The sequence below is a fragment of the Myripristis murdjan genome, chromosome 4, assembly GCF_902150065.1.
Source record: "Myripristis murdjan chromosome 4, fMyrMur1.1, whole genome shotgun sequence".
NCBI lineage: Eukaryota > Metazoa > Chordata > Actinopteri > Holocentriformes > Holocentridae > Myripristis > Myripristis murdjan.
In genome coordinates this window covers 16942642-16957389 of record NC_043983.1, presented here as the reverse complement: position 1 = coordinate 16957389, position 14748 = coordinate 16942642, and the positions used below count along the sequence as shown (strand labels likewise).

Genomic DNA, 14748 nt, shown 5'->3' with positions numbered 1-14748 from the left:
CAAGTCAAAAGACTAAGCAGAAATCTAGGGTGGTCAGTTGGCTTATTTTTATGCTGATTAAGAACCCTAATTTCGATCAGATATAGTGAAATATATAATGAAACTGCTGGCTTGCTTAAGCTGAAATCAAAAATATTACTTTAGACATAAACATACTTACTCATAGCAGGAAACTGTGACTGGCAATACTTTGATGGGGTTGAAAGATACAAGTGATAACTGATAATGCAATAATCCCATGGTCATTAACCCTGTCCAAAAATCTATAGCACGTGCCCCTCTATACTGCTCCACAGTTTCACTGTAACCAAACTCTAGATCAGTGGTGGACAAAGTACACAATCCCATTACTTGAGTCAAAGTATAGATATCTCTGGTCAGGTATTACTAAATTAAACTGAAAGTTGTTCATTCCAATTTCTACTAGAGTATTGAGGTATTTCGGGTTTTTTAATATGCTTAAGTGTCCAAAAGTACATTTTCTTTCTAATGTCAGCACAGTGCTGGCTTTTCACAATACATCTAAGAACTTCTTACCTCTAAAACCTACTGTGTTTCTTGAGGCAACTGCCATTATTTCTTTGTAAAAGACCACTGTTAATTTTGTCAACAAAGACGATGACGAAAAATGTTTGTCAACAACCTTTTTTTCATGACTAAGACAAAACGAAACAAGCTAAAAATAACAGCTATGATAACATGTAAGTTTGTTTTTTATTGATGAGTGGAGTTATTAGTGGACGGTCAGACATTAAAAAAATCCTCTCATCTTGTCTCAAAATATAACCTTGCAGTGTGCCGCCCTGTCATTGGTTTAAGTTCAGTATGGATCCCTGTCATTGGTTGAATTGGTTGAACGGGGGCAGTGCCGCTGACACTGATTCCCAGACACAGACACACAGGTACATGAGTTCACTGTGATTCAAACCACACTAAAGTCACACTAGATGGCTTAGTTGGGGGAAAAAAAAACAGATCTACGGACACACCTTATTTATAATGCTGCAGGAAATAAAACCCAAAAACTAAAGAAGGAGTGTTTTGTTTCTTGATTAGGAGTAAAGCAACACTCGGTGCTGGGCCTGACTCCTCACACTGTATGCAATGCATGTAGTTCAGACTGAAGTGCATCTAAAATCATCTGTGTGTGCTTAATGAACAGTGACTGTGTTGATTTCCTTTTAAAAATCCCAAAAATGCATTTGACTTAAATGAGACTGAAACTTTAATAGACTGTCCACTAAAACTAGACTAGAATTAACAATAATTCAGATGACTAAATTGTAATTAAAACTAATATGCATTTTAGTCAAAAAACTAGGCTAAGACTGTGACAAAATCAAAATCAGCTGCCAAAATTAACACTGTAAAAGGCAATACATGCCTTGGTCAGATAGAATAGTGACAAAATTAGTAACTGTAAAATAAAACAAAATAAAACAAATAAAAAATAAAAATAAAATAAAAGCATACTGAAAAATATAACTTGGCTGAAGGCTAATAAATAGTTATTAGGCAATATCTGCTCAACTGTTTTGCAGTGACTTAGGCTTTGTTAGGCTTTCTTCAAAATGGTTTTGTTTTTCAGTTTGTTTGGGTTTTTTCGTTTCAGATCTTTTGATCTGTGTATTCTTAATGCTTCTATAATAAAAATTAGAAAATTCAAAATTTCTTTTCTTTTGCGATCATGACTGACTGCTGACATGACAGTGAGGCCACATGCATTTTAGAGGGAAAAACGATTTGAATCGCTGACATAAAAGTAACGATTAACGTCACCCTTTGTAGAAATGTAGTGGAGTCAAATGTAGCTTTTTCATCTTTCAAGGTAGTGAGGTGAAAGTCGCAGGTTTTCAAATAAACACTCAAGTAGAGCACAGATACTTGCAAAATGTACTTAAGTACAATACTGAAGTAAATTTATTTCATTACTGTCCACCACTGCTATAGACTCTAGACAGCCAGCTGTGTTTCCACCCGATGCACACGCATCCACAGGCCCGGCAGCACAAAAGGAGCCTTTGTTTTGCATTTTCACTCCACAGCCCACAGACAAGAATGTTTGAGAGGCAGGCAGCAGTGGTTTCCACTGGCAAGCAGCAGCAGAGGCTGGCAGGGGCCCCTGTGCTGCTGCTGGCCTCCTATCCCAGAGGAGCAAGAACTCGGCCAGGGACCTCAAACTGGAGCCAAGTGGGTCACTGGAGTTCAGACAGGAGATTGCAAGTACAAGACAGCCAGAATGACCATAGATCGCTGTCCTGTAAGACCATGGTCAAAGTGTGGTTACCTAAAAAATGTTTCAACTAGCATACATAATGACCAGCCACTGTTATGTATGCAAACCAGCCATTACTTAATTATGAATCATTATTTTGTTCCCATCTGTATGTAGCTACAGTTTGCTCAACAGCAAAAATTAGAACAGACATATAAACATCACTGATGACTTTATCCTGTTTTTGCCAATATGTCATTTGTCCATCTACAGAAAACTCTGTAACACATTATATTGCACACATGAACACCTAGTGCACGCCAAGCCTAATTTGTCTAGTCCAGTCTAAAGGCGCACTTTATTGACTGCATTTAATCTGAGATAAACAAATCATTTCCTATGACATGGTTTGCCACTACAGTGTTTTCATACATAGGCTGAGCAGCTGACACAGGAGGATTTGTTCTTGGCTAGGATTTTTTTTTTTTTTTTTTTTTTTTATTCTTTTTCATTTTATTTTCACGTATGTCAAATTTACTTTCCTTCTAAAGAGCTCGCTGTGCCAACTTCGATTTCAAAATGCACGGACCAGCAGGCAAGCAGCACTGTGCCCAATCCAACAGAACCTCTCACAATTCTTTATGTTGTACAAAAACTGTAAACAATAAAAAGACACTTTTAATCAGATTAATACTTAGCAATACCAATGCTTGGTGCAATCATATATGTCATACATCAAGTCGAATTTTACTGGTGTTATTACTATGAATAGTAATGAAAGTAGTAGTGAATATGAAAAAAATTGGATACTTTAAACAGGGTCTGGAAACACCGGGTCTGTGCTGCTGTCATGTCACAGAGGGGGCTAGTCTACAAAGGAGGTAGGCCTGGGCATCTCTCTCTTTTTTTTTTTTCAAACTTTTTACAATTCTCGATTTTAATCTAAGTTTTTCTTTTCAAGGAAGTTCTTCATTAACTACAACTAACTGATGGGAATCTTTGCTGGCATGATCATGTGACTGGTGATTCACACGTGTTTATGGGCATGCACGCTCTCTGTAGATGAGTGAGTTGGAGCTTGTTTGGCAGAGCGCTCCGAGTGTTTACCCACATTATAACATATGCAGACAAAATCTTAATTTTACAATTCAACTTTTTTTGCATCCTCTTAAAACATAAATTCACTAGGGATGCATGACAGTATTGGCATGTCATGTCATTGGCATATCATTAGTTGATAAAGCCTGAATACTGGCATATCAGATATCAGCAAAAATACAATATTGTGCATCACTAACACAAATAAATATTGCATATTTTACATAACGTAAGTTTAAGTAGTTTTCTTGGTTTGGGGGGGGGGGGGGGCTAATAACCTAGCATTACAGTTCACGGAGCAAGCTAACCACTCAGTCACCGAATGCTACCTGACTCTGCACAGCTTTCTCAGTTAGTAGTTGTGCTGTCTCCAAACAGTAGCCACTGCAGCTGGCCAACATACTGGCCGCTTACTGCTTCTCATAACGAATTACTGAATGGAGCAAATTGTGGAGTCTAAACCTGCCCTCACCATGGACACAGTTAAGCTACCTGCAAGGCATGTGCATGTGGTAATAAAATCGCTTGAGCAGACACCCATTCTGGATGTGCCACGTGTCTAGGGCAGCAACACACCAAGGCTGTGTTAGTATTCCTGGTTACCTGTGAGCATTGCGCATGCCTCTCCATAAAGACCTGCCAATGCAGGATAGCGTGCCAAGCTAGCCTATCAGAAGCAGACCCTATGATTGAGGTAGCCAACCCTCCACCACAGACATTAACAGAGAGCCCCCTGGGAACACACCTTCCCCACAGGGGCCAGCTAGGGTGGACAGCTCGATGCTGTCACCCCACTAACCTACACCGACAAGCCCAAGGCCAGCCTGACGGCAGAGAACGATGACATCACAGGAGACAACTCCGAATCAGGGGATGAGTCCAACAGCATTAGCTTCAGTTCTGACAAAGGCGAAGAGGATGATGACGAGTCCTTTATCCTTCCACTGGCTGCAAAGCCAATGGCCATAGGTGGTGCGAACAGCTGATCTCCAAATCCGACTGCCAGCATGGACCTGCATGATGCCTGTAATAGAGCGGATGCAAAGCTGGGCATCGAGTGGCCTGTCGTCCTCACCAAGACCAACACTTTATCTACGAGGTTAAAATGCTGCCAACAGTAAAATACTCCACCAGACAGATGTTGATGATTTTCCCGGCGTGCCTAGAGGAGGCCACTCAGCCATGGAGCAGTCCACTCTCCGCCAAGAACCCTGTCCAGGGAGGGTCGGCTTTGGACTGTGTAGACATGGAAGGAAAAAGTTCCTCCCACCTGCCTCAGATCAAACCGCCTCTGGCATCACATCTCCCCCACCGCATAAGTCCACTATGACTCTGGCAGGAGTGTTTTGCTTTTGACCCAAACATTACATTCTAAGCATGTCTGTCAGAGGAAAGGGTGAAAGCCTTTCAGGCTTATCTGGCACCTTTTTGCAAGAGGATCAAGCAAAAGTTTAGAATGTGTCTCAGGCTGCTGGGGCTAATGGCATCAGCAGTGGTCTTCATCCCACTCAGCCACCTACACATGAGCCTGTTTCAGTGGTGGGTTGTGTCACTCAAGTTGAACCCCACACACCACAGCTACTGTCAGGTCTTGGTTTCCATGGTGTGCGTCCTCGCTTTGCACCCCTGGAAACACACAGCTTTTCTGACAGCAGGCGTCACCATGGGGATGATCCTGGCAAAAAAGTTATTATAACAGATGCCTGTCTGACGGGTTGGGGAGCCACACATGAAGGCAGGATTGTAAATGGTACATGGAGCTCACACATGAGGTTGGTGTTGGTTGGTAAGGTTTATGTTAACTTGGTTCACATAAACTTTAAACTTTAAGACTTCGTCTTAAACAACAAGCCATTGCACTGGCACTCAAACGTTTTCTGCCTTTTCTGAGAGGGCATGTTGTGGTCAGAAAGGATAATACCACAGTAGTGGCGTATATCAACAGACAAGGGAGGTTACGTTCATGTCATCTGAACACGTTGGAACACCCTGATTATGTGGAGCCTGTTATTGCTGAGTGCCACACATCTCACAGGCATACTGAACCTGGGGGCAGATTTACAGTCCAGAGGCAGTCCTCACTACAAGGATTAGAAACAGCAAGGTAGTGGCTCAGATATGGAAGAAACACAGTCGGGCAGAGATAGACCTCTTTGCATCAGAGCAGAAGACTCTGTTTTAATCACTGACCGGTCAGAGCTCTCCAATGGGATTGGATGCCTTGGCACATGAGTGGCCATGTGTCCTCCTGCATGCTTTTCCCCCATTAGCACTGATCATTCCTACTCTCGCCCAGGTGCAGGAGAAGGATCTTACTCTGATTCTAATAGCTCCCTGCTGGCGCTGGGAGATGCTGGCTAGTGGAAGTATTTCAGCTGCTGTGAAACCAGGTGTGGCCGCTGCCCCTCCACAGCAATCTCCTGACGCAGGCACACAGGGAGCCTCTACCACCCTCACCCAGAGCACAACACAGTTGTGGCTTGGTCTGTAAGAGGTTAAAGTTGGCTACTGCCAGTCTTCCATTAAGTGTCATTACAACTCCTTTGTCAATTCATGAAATTGGCGCAGCATCTATGGCCAGTTTCAAAGAACCTTACTGCTCCATGGGATTGATATTACCATACAGTCCTACTGAGCTGTCAGCATTATATCCTCCTCCTTTCTCCACGCAGGAGCGTGAATGACGGAATACCCTCTACCCAGTGCATGCATAACGCACCTAGCAGAGATTAGAACAGCTGTTTGTGTCATGGGAAAATCTATCATTAAGTGTTTGTAACATTGGATCGTGGGTGCTATAACCATTGGCCTATGATAACAAGGGGATACTACCCCCTGCACGTCTACATGGTCTATAAATTGGAAGTTACTGCACCTGGACATTGTCTCATACAATCCTGAGTGTGGGTTCAGTACCAAATATTCCCAATTAATTGGCTATTTGTTATGATCAGTCTTTGAGGTAAGCTTGTGTGGCAATGCGGGAGTCACTATATCCCTAGTGAGATACCAAACTGAATGTTGAAAAAGAACTTCAGGTTCAGAAATTAACCCCCGTTCTCTGAAACGTGAATGAGGTATCTCACCATACCACCCTCCTTGCCTGGAGCGAGGAAGCGGTGTGCTTACTAGACTGAAGGTAGTACATTACATCAGACTTTTATAGCAGGAGGAAGTTCCTCCTCTAGGAGACAGACGTCACATCTGTCTGCCAGTCAAGACTGGCATAGTGCAAAATAGCTTCGGGGGATGAGAGGAGGGCATATCCCATAGTGAGATAACTCACTCATGTTTCAGAGAACTGGGGTTAATTTCTTAACCTAAAGTTCTCTGCAATTAGGTGAAAAAAAAAGTGCATATGTTGGTATTGGCAATCGACCAAGAGTTCAGATTAATCAATTTAATCGATTTAGCACCCAGCCATAAAAGGAGGCTAAGCAAAGCAGAGCTGAATATGAAAAGCCTGACCTGAGTTAACATACAATATTGATCTGGGATTAATTGGTTCCACAAAGCCAACGTCAAACTAACATAATCAAGTTAATTCAAGTCTGGTTTGAAGAATAAATATAATTGTGTATTCATGACTTTAAAACAATGACCCAAAGATGTCAAGTACAGACTACAGTTATCTACAATGGAAAACAGAGACACTCAAATAGAGAGAAGCAACATTCAGAACAGCAGTTATTAATATGAACAAAATAATACAGCAAAAAAGGCACAACCACTGCCACAAACAAAGCCAGAGGCAGACCTGACAGGAGCAGGGATGAAAACTGGAACATTTAAATTACCTGTTGCTTCAGCAGCTCAGCGTGTAAGTTTCGCAATTGAGTCTGCGGTCCAAATAATGTTCAGTCACAGCGTTACACTGTGGGGGCATCTGGGTGGCTCAGTGGACTAATGTACATTTAACACTAACAAGGCAGCTAACATTATTACATATAGGGCTGAGTTTAAAACAAGCACATAGGTTAAGATGGGGTTATGTTCAGGTCAGGCAGGCAAATAAGATTAGTCAGGGTCAGGTTAATGTTGTGGAAGTTGAATCTATACGTAGGGTAAACTCAAGATCAGGAAAAAAAGAGTAGTTCAAGCTAGTACTGGGTAGAAAAAAATAATTTGACCAAGAAAATTCAGGAATCTTGCGTTTTCTTTTGTGGCTGCAATTTTGGGGGCCTGAAACTGACACACACCTACTTATAATAACACTGGCACACAATGCTGCTATTACAGGCTACTTAAGAGTGTTGACAGATGCAGCTATACAATACTGAACTAATCTACAATCTTATCAAGAGCACACATAAAAATTGTTCTGGTGACTAAGTCAAAACCATCTCAAATCCATATTAATTCTATTCAGAAGAAACTGGGCTACACTGTGATTCAAAAATAGAAAATCACTGAATGTAGGGATAAATTCTGCCCACAACAGCTCTTCATGAATTGGGTTTCAAATTCCTTATTTGGCTCAGAATGTTCACCTCCTAATCTGAACAAGGCTGAAACAGCCTGCTTCATCCAGCAGAAAAAATTGTATGCCCAGTCCATGTAGGTTAAGTTAAAGTTTTTGTACCTGTTGTCTTTGAGTGCCGATCAGTTAAGTACCCACTTCATCTGATGACTCCTAAGAAATTTTCTTTGCATTCCCCACCTGTTGAACAGAGAGCGGATAGCAAGAAATATTCAAAACAAGTTACTTGCCATGCAAACTGAAATCATCTACATAATACCTAGACAATTCATTTCTCAATATCTGAACCAGAGTTTTATATCACGAGACTCCTCATATTTGTCCTCCGATACCCAGTCATCACCGTTTTCCATTCTGAGCAGCTGTGTTGCTGAAAAAATGTGTTAGATGGCGTTTGGTATGAACTGGGGGTGAGGTTTAGTCATGTTTTCAATGTGTAAGGCGGTACCAAATGTAATTCTCAAAAGTTGTTTTGGATCCACCGACCTGCTGGTCCCAGAAGTTCAGATTAGAAATGAATCAGAACTAAAACATCTGGGTCATCATGAGCTTCCCACAATGCCGCAGCAATAAGAGAACAGCTCTGTACACACACACACACACACACACACACACACACACACACACACACACACACACACACACACACACACACACACACACACACACCTCTTGAAAGCTCATTCACAGCCAAGCCACTGGCCATCAGCTGGAGCAGGGGTCTACTTGCAGGCAATGCAAGTAAGCATCTGCTCCTGGAAGCACATGAAAGTAAACCTGAGTGCCTGCTACATCTTCAGTATGATAGGGGGTGTGTGGGTGTGTTTGTGAGTGTGTGTTAGAGGTACTCAACTTCGATATTTCAATGTCCTTGACTTATTGTAACCTTTATGAAATGTAATAGCATAGAAATTTTAATTATTTTCAGTATCAATTTTCAAGTGTCAGTATAAGTGGATGTGGCCAATTGTATATAAGCATACCTAATGCTTTATTAAGGGGATGAACCAACCAAATTCATCTAATTTTGCTTGATCACAACATCACCAAAGAGCATTATATTTAGAGAGTCTTTGAGAGTCCTTGTAGATAATTTTTGTCCGCCTTTTGCAATAAAACATTTGCACTCAAGAAAATTGACAAAGCATTGGGCTTGCATCTGTCGCGTGGGAGGTTTATGAATGTGGGGTACATACATACTTTGTGTTGCATGTTGCAATGTTTACAGGAGGTTGTGTAGCCTACAAAGAATACAGTCATCAAAACTGAAGCCAGAGAGAGACAGACTATTCATTTAAGATTTCTGCTATAGCAGGTGCTTTTCCCCAAAAAGTCCACCTGTGTATTCCACAAAAAACACAACAGGGGAGATACAATAATTGTATTATTCAACTGTCACTGAAATTTTCATGATAGTCTTGTATGAAAAGTAAGGACCTGTACCAAATTCATACTTGCTCATGGCAATCTCTGCAACATAGAGTGGACCTACAAAACGCTTTTGATGTCTAGTTTTCAGTCAAAAGGGAAGAAAACAAAAAGAAAATGAGGCTAAGGCAATTTCACACAACAGGTTGCAAACAGTTAAACTAACATGGTTCCAGAGGAAAGCAGTTTGACTTCTTTTTACTTAGAAAAAACCCACAAATAGCTTCTGTTTTCAAAAGCTATTAAAGAATACAGTTTCCTACTGAGACGAAACCATAAAAATGGTAAAGCTGGTAGAGCTCCATGTACAACTGCTGCCCTCACGTAAAACCCACAATACTCTAAGTACGCCTATTCCTGAACAAATGATATATAGTTTGATAATGAATACATTAAAACAGCTAACTGACCAATGCACATTTTCTCATCTTTAGCTCTGTTCCTGCGCTCAAGGTAACAATGTGCCACTCAACCATGAATACTTGAATGTGGATGAAGTTATAACACTTACAAAACACTCATTTGCAATAAGCAGAGAGAAGAAGCTGTGTAGGTAATCTGTCAAGTAACCTGTCATTGTTTGAGTACTTGTGGTCCAGTTTCAAATCAAGTGCCTAAAATGCTAATATGACAATTTATAAAACACAAATTAATGCACTATGCTTTATTTGTGAGGTCAGGGTTACCAGATGCTGATTATTAGTGAAAAACTGCAGCCAATCACTCAAATTTTCAATATGAATCTGCTTTACACCGAATTCTGCAAACATGCATTTCACATTCCAATTAGAGGCAAGAGTGAGGACTGTCAGCTTTTGAAGTGAATAAAAGCCAGCTAAAAAAAACTGCAAGTGCATGGTCATCAAAAACAACACAAAATACCAGCTTTGTTTGTGTGATTCATAATTATTAGTCTTCTTTGTTGCTGCATCAGCTAAGAGCAACTGCACTACCATAGATACATTTTAAAAAGGGGGCTTGTAACAAAGAATCAGCTCTTTAACATTTAAAGTGATTTGAATTCTATTTTCTGCCATGAAATAGTTCCACCAATTTGGAGACCAGGGGGCTGAAGAAAGCTGAAAGTAAAACCAAAACAACCGTCTGTTGTTGTGCATCCCCAAAACAATTTTTCAGCTTTTTGACACCACTCAAAATCATGTCTTTTCCGGTCTGTATCTACTTCATTTATTTTGGAGCAGTACACTCCCAGTGAAGCTCTCTTGTTCTTGTGACATGGAAGAAGTTAAACGAACCAAACTTGGCAAATGTCTAACACTCATGTAGACCAACAAATAAAATTATATGTGTAGAATTCTGAACAATCATTTTTTGACTTTGCTGGAGTCCTTGGCTGTCGCCAATACCACAGATGGTTGCAGATATATGGCAGATCTAATGAAATTTGTTATAAATGGTAGATAAGACAATACCGAGGCTTGTAATAAACCTTCGATTTGTGAATCAACAGCTGAGTCAATGATAGCTCTGTCACCAGAAATTGTTCAACTAATGTAGTTGTACTAGAATTGAGTAATTTGGTTTCTATAGCACTCGATTCCTTAACTGGAACACTGCTCTGAAGTAATAGCGCCACTGAGTTAACCTTGAGACCCAGCGAAAGGATGAGTCCACTTAAGAGCAGCTACAACAGCCCAAAGCCTTGATGATGACAGTGGTCAACAGTAATACAGCCAACCTGTAATTTCAAAGGCTGTACAGGTAATTCAAAAATTTAATCTGTTCGGTAATGCTGAGTCAGACTATAACAATCCAACGATCTGGATCAATGTATCAATGAAATGATCCAATATCAGATACAAAGTGAAAACACTGGTCCATACCATTTTAAAGATAATGCTACACAATTATTTTAAAATTACCATGCCTCGTCCAAGTGCACCTCCAACAGGATTAGGTGGCCTGTTTAATTCAAAACATTTAGTATTTGTATATTTTTACTGTAAATAACCAACCTACGCAAAATTACAACTTAGCAACACATCATCTAAAATTACTTGCCCTTTTAGCATTGGAAATAATGCTGTGCCAGTTATCACTAAATATTGTGACCGCTAAAGTAAGTATAGAGCGGCATACTGAAAAACCCCCACACATCCTTGATTATGGTGTGTCTTTTCATTACTGTAGTGGTTAAGTTGTACATAAAAAATAAAACACAACAGTCTCCAGTAAGCTCAATGTATTCTTTTAAAGAAGTACGGCCTTTTATGTCAACCAGTTTTCAGCTGGTCAATAAAACAATAACAATTACAGCAATGCATTTTCCTCAATATAAATATAAAACTATTCAATAAAATACAGGCAAATTTTAATATAGTTATATTCCAGAGTGACGCACAAACAGCCAATTATGTGGCAAGAATACACAGCAGGCACACAATCACACAAAAACAGCCAATTATGTTGCAGAAAGACGAAGGTCTGGTTGCAGGCCAAGTTACAAGCGTGGAGGCACACACCGCACACAGAAACTGCACGCAGTACTGTTTTGCTAGGCTAAGAGAGATCTTAGCCTAGAGGTTTCTTTCAGATTTCACTTAGGATCATAAAGTAGCCTTAAAATTTGGCATAGTAATTGACTGATAAATATCTATATAATTATGGTTATCGGCTGACATGATACATTTTTATCATGATGCCATTTTTGGCCATACCACCAAGTGCATGCATTACACCGGTTTTGGAAACGCACATCCCTGGTTATATCAGAATTTATGTCATTGTTAGTTGTTTTTTTATGTGTTTTTTGGCATTTCATCTTTATTTGATAGTGAGCTGGCGACGAGAGAGACAGGAAAGGCATGAAAGGCAGGGGAGAGAAAGGGGATGATGCGCAGCAAAGGGCCTAGGCCAGATTCAAGCCGGCGTCCCTTCGATAAGGACTCATGGTGCACTCTCCAACAGGTGAGACTCGCCTTTGAAACACAGCTTTAAACTATTTATAAAGATTTGTGTTTTGCCATCATCTTCTTGATCATATTTTGCCATAGTTAAATAAATACAAATCTTTATTTTACACCAAGTGTAAATTTGCCTTCGGCTTCACATTTTAAAAGACAGAGGAACACTGGAAAACATAAAAGTCATGACAATGCCCCAGTGCATATCTCCCTAAAATACAAACACTACTCCTTAATGTGAAAAATAAAAGGTATTACTCTAAATATTCTGCTCTGTCTCTCCAGTAGCATAACTTAAGGGATCAGAGGAGATATGTATTTCATAAAAATAGACTGCCTAGTGTAGCTTTTAAGTCTTGTCATCAGTTGAAAAAAAATCCAAAAATCTCTGTGTGGAATGTCTTCTACAATGTGCAAACTATAAACATTCCCCAACTCTTTTTATCTCTTTGCAAGTTCTCTTTCTCACCTCTTGGAAGAACAGCATGATCTCTCTGAGCACTGAGCTGTGACTACACTTGGCTCGAAATTACACTGGGAATACATGTCTTGAGATAATTAAGAAAACGTAAACAGTATCTAATTTGCCGAACCAGCTAAGACATGATACTCATGATGCAGAGATTCAAAATAGACTTAAATGACTTTTTGTCTTGGCCAGGTGGTAGCCTAGAGGGGATCTCGCGTTTGGTTATGTGTATCTATCCATGTGCATGTCTGTCCACAGCTAATCTCACATAATACTGGGCCAATCAGCGTGATAGTTTTAGTGATTTTATGGTCAAGGACCTCTTATGGTTGTGGTGATGCAAACCTTTGTAGAGCGACCACCAGTAAAGAGGAGATACGCAGACTGTGTCTATGCATTTCCCCTTCTCTCACTGGTTGAAAAAAGGGGTGGTTTTTCGCCTAAGTCCGCGTCTGCAGCAAATCACGCATTCCACTGAGCCTTTCAGCCTAATATTTTTTGTACACAGTTATTACTGTATGATCAAGGACCTCTTGTGATTGCAGTTATTAAAAACCAATGAAAAAACTGTTTTGTACCGCAATTGAGTTTTTCGCGAAAGTCCAAGGACCAGAGAAGGTGAGATCCACCTGGCAGAGATCTGCAGACTAAAGAGTGGACTCTTCAAGTTCAGGGTTGTATTTCCTATTCAGTTGGGGAAATTATTTAAGCACACAATATGGCAGACTCTGTAATGCAAAAATGCAAAACAAATGATATTAAACTCATATCTTGGGCACGTTTTGGAACCACAGGTTAACATTCAGTTCCAACATGAATTACTCTGCAATTCTGAAGTATTAATCAAACTTTGCAAGCATGTGGCCCATTCACAGATAATTCATGTTACATCCCCTTATTAGGCTACATTACCTTTTGGTCCTTGCCACCATCACAGCAGCATATCTCTGACCCTGGTCCAAGTAATACCTTCTCTCTGACAAGATGTGAAGCTTTTGTAAAAAGCTCTTCAACAAGTGTGACAGGTATGGCACAAGAGTCACTCAGGTGACTACAGCGTTTAATGAGGTACACCTAAATTCCCAGCTGTTAACCAACGTTGCAAACAGATTGAATGAGGAGGAGCAGAACATACAAGTATGCACAAATACTGACAGAAAGGGAATTAACCGAGGCTGCCTTCACCTTCTGGCAGAAGTCACAGTGGGACTAAAACATACAAAACATTACAGTGGGGTTGCTGATGTGAAAATACCGTGCTGATGAGCTGTGCACGGGTGCAAAGTATTGAACTATCGTCAGCCTTTTCCCGACGAGCCCAGTCACTGAAGCTCTTGCTAGCTAGCCCGTTGCCGGCCGGCGAACCGGCCAACAACTGCCACAGGGCTACAGCTAGCTAGCTTGTTTGCTAACGGTAATTACAATGATAAAACAGCGTAATAGTTTGCCACACTTACTGCGACACACGACACGAACAATTAAGGCAAAGTAACCGTGAAAAATAAATGTGAAGTCATTTTTCAGTGGTCAGGCGACTCGATAATGCAACGAGTATTCAACTCACCTGCAATGTATGTCAACGTTAGCTCGGTTTTAGCCTCGGCTAGCGAGCAACGCGTTAGGTTAGATAAGAATGTGGGTCACCGGGCCTTGGCAAGTCTGAATCAAGCAAACACAAAACTGTCCCGCTCGTCGCTCAACGCGTATCCACGGCCACACACTGGCTGCCGATACATGCCATTTGAATGTGAAGAGGGTTTCAGTGGCTGAGATGTCACACTTACCCCGTTTAGCTGCGCCTTTCATCGGGATATCCCTGCACCCGGTGTTACTACTGATGGCTGCGCAGGACTCAAGCTGAGTGGAGTTGGAAGAGGAGCCAGCAGGGCCTAGCGTTACCTCGAGCTAGCGCACATGCCTGGTGTAGAGCAGCGAGATGATCAACATCCAGATTACCATCACCCAATTAGACCGAGAATAGCTAATGAGTGCGGATATGTGAATGAAACCTGTTTTTTTCCCCCCTAGTTGTCTTGAACCTCAGATATAATTAACTGAACGAAAACAAAACTGTAATAGCACATTATAGGATACTACACAAACATAACAGCAAAACTTTAACTCTCATCAGGAA

General features: G+C 40.8%; 1 protein-coding gene across 5 annotated transcripts in view; it reads right to left on the bottom strand.

Annotated features, from left to right (window-relative positions):
• The window catches only part of clocka (clock circadian regulator a), a 39309-nt gene extending 24801 nt beyond the window's left edge, over positions 1 to 14508 (bottom strand). For 4 of the 5 annotated variants that reach the window (XM_030048884.1, XM_030048887.1, XM_030048888.1 and 1 more), the window contains exons 1-2: positions 14399 to 14508; positions 7896 to 7973 (exon numbers count right to left, since the gene is read on the bottom strand). The gene's annotated coding sequence lies outside the window, so the exon portion shown is untranslated. Of the gene's footprint in view, positions 1 to 7895; positions 7974 to 14178; positions 14379 to 14398 lie in introns of those variants that run through there. The other variant, XM_030048885.1, reaches the window with a different exon arrangement.
• Positions 14509 to 14748: the final 240 nt, after the last annotated feature.